Raw genomic sequence first — 7389 nt, 5'->3', positions numbered from 1 at the left:
GTGCCCAGAAAATGAAAGGAAATAGGAGAGACAGCCTTCACACCTGAGGAAAGAAAGAAGCTAGTGATACTTCTTTCAGTCGTGACCTGTGCAGATTAATGGCAGAGACCTAGAAGAGGTAATTGCTATCTCAGAAGACATCTGCATGGACATAGGATATTGAAGATAGATTAGAGTCCCATCCTTGCCTCAAAAGGCATGACATTGTACAAGTCACTCAGAACTTAGACACAACTCTAAGACAAGAAGAGGGGATCCCAAATGATCTGAGATTAAGTTTCTGCCATCTTGGGGGAATAGGAATAGATGTAGGGTCAAGTTATTAATAATTATTATAAAGTTATATTTATTTACACATCTGAAATGTAAACTGAGATAAATACTAATTATGTTGGCTATGGTTATTATTACTTTGCCATTATAACCTCTACACCTGAATCCATTCTTTGCTCAATAAAGCACAATTTTTTTAAATAAAGAAAAATAAATGGCATTGATAACTTTTTGAGATAACTGGAGATTCCAGCATAGGTTATAATTTGCTATATAATAAAGACTTCAGACTTAATCTAGAGATTTAATTCAAGTGGTTCAACAGTTTGGTAACAAGGGCCCAAGAGTCAGACAAATTGTAAGTGCAATCTTGACTTCATCCGTTTCTCACTCCTGTGAGTCAAGTATACCCAATAGTGTAAAATTGGAATTCCTCGTAATGAAATACATTTGTATGCCAGTTTCCTGACCTTGGGCTAAATGATCCCAGTAGAAAGACAATTTATATAACTGAAAACCATCCCTAAATGCAGGCAGCTTTTAAGCTGCCTTTAGATCAAAGTGGGTATTTGGAGAGAAGCTGTTCATAGGTCCATAACACTTTGATGTTAGTCCTTTTCTCCTTGAGACTGGTGAGAGCTAGCCAGCCTCTGAAAGCCCATTCCAGCATCTCTACTGTTTAACTTGCAGATAAGGTTTTCAACTAGGCTTGTGAGACAAATAATTCAAACAATGGCGTGTGAGATTTTATTACTGTCTTCCCAAAATAAAAGAGTTTATTTGCTGCCAGAATTTCCAAATGACTGAAAAAAAAGAAAAAAAAATCATCTGTTTCTGATTTTTATTCCATTGTGCTAAAAGCCTCAGAACTATGTGCTTGATCCTTTTCAGTTGTCTCTATAAAGTATCACCTTGTGAATTCTGGATGGCTGTTTCCATCCTACTTTTCTTTATAATTATCCTTACAAATATCCCGTTTGGAAATATTTTATGCAGTGGCTTTTTCTGTTCTGTAATTCTAAGTGCTTGCTGTGTGCTTAGCACTGTGCCTTGTGCTGACTTTGTGGCGATGACTAATACGTCATCTTTCCCACAGAGAGCTCAGAAGCCCTCAGAAACAAATGGGTCCACCAATCATTTCAATTCCATGGCATATGTTTTATAAAGACTTGGAGTCAGCATACATTGTGTATGATGTGGCTAAATGGGAAAATCTCAAACCATTGGAGTGGCAGGCTGGCCATGGAAAGAGCCATGCTCGGCTGCCTGCATCACGGGACATCCATTTGTAGATCTGATGTTGCATCAGAGAGTTACCCTTCTCTCCAAAGGGGGCCAGTTTTCTCACGTTTTCCATCCCCATAGGGCTGGTAAAAATGTGAGCATTGTTGCCAGGGGCAGAATTCAGGACTCAGAGGCCCCAGCTTGGGAGAAGTCAGATTCCCAGACATGTCAGGCAGGCAGAATGAGAGAAGTCATTACCAGAATCAGGGAAGTTACCGAGTATTTAAGGTAACAGGAGGACCCACTGGGAAATTTCTTGCACTTTGTTTTTCACCACTGTGTCTCCTCAGCAAGAATTAAAAGGCATATAGATTACCCTCTTAAAAGGTTAATGAAGGCATAGCATGCCTGAGGCCCTGGATCTGCTGAGTTCCAGAATAGGAAAAGAGGGGGGGGGGAAGCTTTTAGGTAGTCTTAGATCCAGCTGGCGACATCAGGATATTTCTGGGGATAACCAGGGTCTGTGTGGGAAAACAAGAGGTAAGAGCAAACCTCTTGTGTTTCAGACCAGTGGTACCATGTGGCCACAAGGAACAGCAGTAACCATACGCTGAGAGGCGGAGCCAACCGTCCCAAACTGGAAGTCCCGTGGATCTCATTTCGGGCTTACCATAGGCCCCCCCGAAAGAGGAAAGGGAGAGAATCCCTGGCTGACTGCTACTGGACTTCCTATGAATCTTGACAGATGGACGGTTTTCTGAGTTAGTTATAAGTCAGAGTTTCTCAACCTTGGCACTATTGAAATTGTGGGTTGGATAATTATGTTTTTGTGGGCACTGTTCTATGCATTGGAGGACGTTTAGCAGCATCTTGACCTTTACCCACTGGATGCCATTATCACCCCATCCTGCCTGTGTGACAAACTTGTCTCTAGACATTGCCAAACGTCTCTTGGGGTTCTCCAGTTGAGAACTACTACTCTAAATAAACATGGGAAAATGGAAAAAGACATTATTTGAACTTGAACCTCGTAGAATAGGTCTTGTGATAGCTTTGTAATTGTTACCCATTACACCTGGGTAACAAGGAATGTGCTGCAGGTGTTTTGTAGACTTATTGGCACAGGCAAGCTTCTTTAGCTGTGATGGAAAACAGTATTAAGGACCCCCAAACCAACAGTGCAGGTAGGGTTAGATGTGGGGAACAGAGCAGATGCCTTTAGTCACATCTGGTGAAGGCTTTAACCAGGTCCCTAATGAGGGAAATTTATACCAACTCCCAAATGATTCTTCTTTATAATTTTTATGTACAAGTTATCCATAAACCATGTGTGTAGAGTTCTCATTCCAGAACACTTGCACTATCAAAAAAGCCTCTTGTTTTCCTTATAGGATCCTTGATAAAAGAGTACTTCAGCTACTTTTGAATCCTGGGTGAACCCTATTAGGATATATTACAGTCAGGTATCCCATGCATAGGCTTCCTGGAGCAAAACCAGGTGAGCTGTAAGCAGCCTTTTAGAGAGGGTTGCTTCTACCTTGCTTTTCTCTGTCCAGGTCAAGAAAGAAGGAAAAGGAGGCAACCCATTCAACCCCTCGCCCAGACACTTCTCAGTCCTCCTTTTTGGAACGTATTTCCCTTTACAAGCTGCCTTTGATGTTTATTGGAGAATCTCAGGGGGCCCAGAGGGAGCGGGATCCCCAGGGTTGCTGGGCCTGACAATGAGGTCCCCCGTGGGCCCTGTCCTGAGCTGTGGCGCCCACATCTCTCATGATGCCCTTCCGGAGATTCATCCTCCCGAGCCTGCCTTTTTCTCATCCGGGACATGTAGCTCTCTATCTCCATCATCATGTCTCCCCTCTGAATGATTGTCACAGAATTTGAGAATGGGGCTAAACCTCAAAAATTATCCAGTCCGATATCTTCTTCCCTCCATATGTGTAAACTGAAGACCAAAGAGGAGAAGTGACTCACCTAAGGGAGCCCAGCTTAAGGAAAGAAGACTGAGGATGAAACGTCAGGAACATCAGCATTTAAAGGACAAGAAGGCAAGACAAGCTGGGATGAGAGTCAGACATGTTCAAGGAAGAGCAGGCTGGAGAAATGATGGGCAAACCATGGAGGAGCGAGTGTCAGGAAGAAGGGAGGGACTCCGATTCCAGTGCTGTGAGAGGGGAATGTGTGCTTTGGAGGGGACCTTGGGATGCTAATGTCCTGTGGAGAGAAAGTCAGGCTCCAGGGGTTGAAGAGAGGGGGCAGAAGGAAACTCAGGAGTTTGGTGATGAAGCAACTTTGCCTTGGAAAGTTGGGAGGATTTTCATTTTCCATATACCTGTCAGAATGTTCCAGAATACCTGGAGCGTTTGGTGGGATTTCCAGCATGTAAACAACCGGGAAAAGCTGACTAGTGAGCTTGTGAACCGCTCTCCTTGATTGCAAAGCCTCCTTGGAAACCGCAGAATTTCTGGGGGTAGAAAACTAGACTGTGGTGAGCAGAAGAAGGACAAAGCAGAAAGAGGCATCTTTAATAATTCTAGGCCATTTCTTTTGGTGGAGCACAGTGGGCTACTGTTAGGGAAATATGTGCTTTTGCAATATAAATTCAAATGGTTTTTTTTTCCCTAAAATTTGAGTACCTGGTGAATAGACTATCTGCTATTATAGTTACATACTGCAGGGTTATTTTTCTGCCCAGTGTGGGAAGGGATGTGTGATTTTATTCTCAGGGGAAAAGGATGCTATTTCTGTAAATCTCAAACATTACATACATCAGAGAATGCAAGGAAAAAGCTTTTACTCTCTTGAGACGAACACAAATAGCTCCAGTTTCTTCTACCTCTTGTTTAAAGCCACCTCATAAAGTGCTATCTCAAGCTCCAAGGATGAATTGTTTGGCGCCATAAAGTTTACTTGTGTGCAAACACACACACACATACTGCATTTATACTCCACACGTAGTTATACTATACTCTCTAAGAGCACTTCAGAAGACTCAATATAGATTTCGTTCAGTGGAAAATAATAAATACAGACAAATATGAAACCCACATGTTATAAGGTAAATAAATGATGAATATAAAAATTTCAGAATTTCCTACTAGAAGACTGATATCTAGCCATTTGGTAATGGAATGCTGATTTCCCACTCGTGTTGTTTTCTATCTTGAAACCAGATGGTAGTTCTCAAAACTCAGGTTATAAAGGCGTAGCACAACTTGCATTCTTTCCCTTTTTGTGTTAAATGGCAGACTTTACATTGGCAGAGTGATCTCTCTGAAGGCCTGTTCATGGTAGACACTTCTCAAATCTTACAAGCGGCCTTGTACAAGGGAACAAGGTTGCCTCATTCCGTCTCTACTTTTAATACCTTTTATTAAAAGTTTTCCTCTCAAATGAACCTCACCTTTTTCCTTCATATTTTCTACATGATCTTCCTTTCGAAAGTCCTTCGGCTGGGAGGTAGGATTCCATCAATATCCTCAAAGTGGGTGGGGATAGAATGATCATGGGAGAGTGTGATTGGCCTACATGACCCCAACTGACAGGCAACTTCAGATCTAAGTCGTTCTCTATTTTGCACATTCAGAATTGAGCCTCACTTGGCTGCAGAAAAATGTACTTTAATTCCTGACGTTGCCTTATCCTCCCTGCCTTATTCTCCAGCCCCTAGCAGAATATCTGACAGATAGTAAACGTTCACTAAATGGTTCTTGAATAAATAGATGGAAGATCATTCTGCTGCCTCAAACAAACATTTTTGAAGAAACAAACATATTTGATGTAGCCTAGGTGACTGATGTGTCAATTTTGTTCACATCCCAAAGCAAAACATTTCACTATTTGTAAAAAGAAAAGGCAGAGGTGAGCAATACACAGACATTCAAAGCTAAGAGCCATAATGTCGATGTGTGTCTGATTGGGTAGCAATATCTGTCACTGTGTTTATGATCAGGGCTGATCCCTCTGGTGTCTAGAATTCCGGGTTCCAGAGTGAGTCAACTTATTCTTCCCACGAGTTCCAAGGGGCTTATGTTGTTACAGGGTTAAGTTACAGCTGGGCACAGCAGAAGACGTAACAGTGGAAAGATTGCTACATGTATGTATAGATGACCTGGGTTTTGACCCCATTTCATTTCCTGAATTCCTGCCTTTATCTCCTCTGTCATAGGAGAGAGCTAAGGGAGAGTCTAATGTGGACTCATCCTAAAGCCTCTTACACGTTGCAGATTCTCCATGTTGGAAGGCATCTCTTGCAAAGACAAAATCAAAACTGCTTGCATTGTAACAGATGTGTGGCTATCTATAGTCAATATAGAATTTACAGCCTATTGTTGGCATGGTCAGTAAAATAAATAGAGCCGCAAAATCAATGCTTACATGAGCCAATGATTTAGCATTCTTTTGATCATTCTCAAAGCAGTGTGATATATAATACGAAGAGCTGCTCTTTTGGTGGACTTTTTAGTGTCCCTTATTTCAGGAGAAAAATAATAAGCCAACAATAATGAAAGTATAATGACAAAGCCTTGTCCCCCTGAATTGTCAAATAAATACCCCAATTATCTACCTCATTTGTCAGTGGACATTTGAAATAGCCTTGCAAATGATTAGCAGTATTTCATAATATGAAGAAACTACTGCCCGGCATAATATTTGTGAGCTAAATTTTGGCTCAACAACGCATTCAAATGCCTGTTTTGAAGTAGCCATCATGCTCTCACATACAAGCCAGGTCCTATAATACTGTACTTGGCGTAGAGCTAACTTGGGTATGCGGCTCCTTGGGGAGTCCCCCTGCCTGTCAAGCCCCGCTCAGCAGCACCTCTGAGTTTGTTTGGAGACTCTGAAAATCCCTGGCGAACTAAAGTAAGGTCAGTGGTGGAACTAAGGCAATATTGCCGATTACATTGCATCAGGGCCCCTTGGGCTCTGAGGAACCTTTGTGACTTGACAAGTTTCAAATGGTAGTGAATATGGCTGTTGAAAAGTCTGTCTAGTTTATTCGCCACCATTTTATCCCCCAACCTAGCACACTGCCTAGTTTACAGTTGTTGCATATATTGTAACATATAGTTGTGGTGTGAATGAATTCAGAGCTAAGCAAATTGGTGGTAAGGAATATGCAGAAAAGAAGGAAAAGATTATTCCTCTGCCCAAATAAGTTTGTTTGTTAAACATTAAATGAAGTTAGCAAGTTTCTTTCTCACTCTGGAACAACTCAAATCTTTAGTATGTATTGTGAATCTTCAGGAGAAGGATTTAGCAAAGCAGTTTCCCAAGCTGTTTTTTTTTTCCCCCTTGAGAGTAAAACCCTTTGTTCTCAAAGCACTGATTAGCATCTCTTGCAGTAGTTGGGCTAATGCATTTAAAATCAGTATAATAAGCAAAAAAAAAACCCCAATATATGCTTGAACTGAATTTTGTTTGCTATTTTTAGAAGTACTATGTGCATATGTGTTGGGCCTCACTGACAACAGAGAACCTAAAATTCTCTAATTATTTGAATATATCTATAACATCTATAATCTATTCTGATAATGATTAGAGTAGCAAATTATTCTGTCAGCTCTGAAGTAACATAAATCCTGATGCTTAATCTGTCAAAACAGTTAGTTGCAAAACCAAATTATGTCACACCGAAGATCGTATAAGCATATGGGGAGTTCTGGTGTACATCTACCTCTGAAACACTAGGGGAGCTTGTTGATTGTTAGATAAAGATTACTGAGCCCCCAGAGTTTATGGAGACAGATATAGAGGGGCCTAGAAGACTGCATATTAAAATTATTTGAAATGATTCTAAAGCAATGAGGTCAATGGACAACAGTCTGAGTAATACTTATATAAACAACATCACAATATTTCATTACATTGGTCAAATGTATCCAGTGT

This window comes from Hipposideros armiger, unplaced genomic scaffold (genome assembly GCF_001890085.2).
Source record: "Hipposideros armiger isolate ML-2016 unplaced genomic scaffold, ASM189008v1 scaffold_451, whole genome shotgun sequence".
NCBI classification, from domain to species: Eukaryota; Metazoa; Chordata; class Mammalia; order Chiroptera; family Hipposideridae; genus Hipposideros; species Hipposideros armiger.
The sequence above is the reverse complement of the archived record's forward strand: the minus strand, read 5'-3'. Positions refer to the sequence as shown.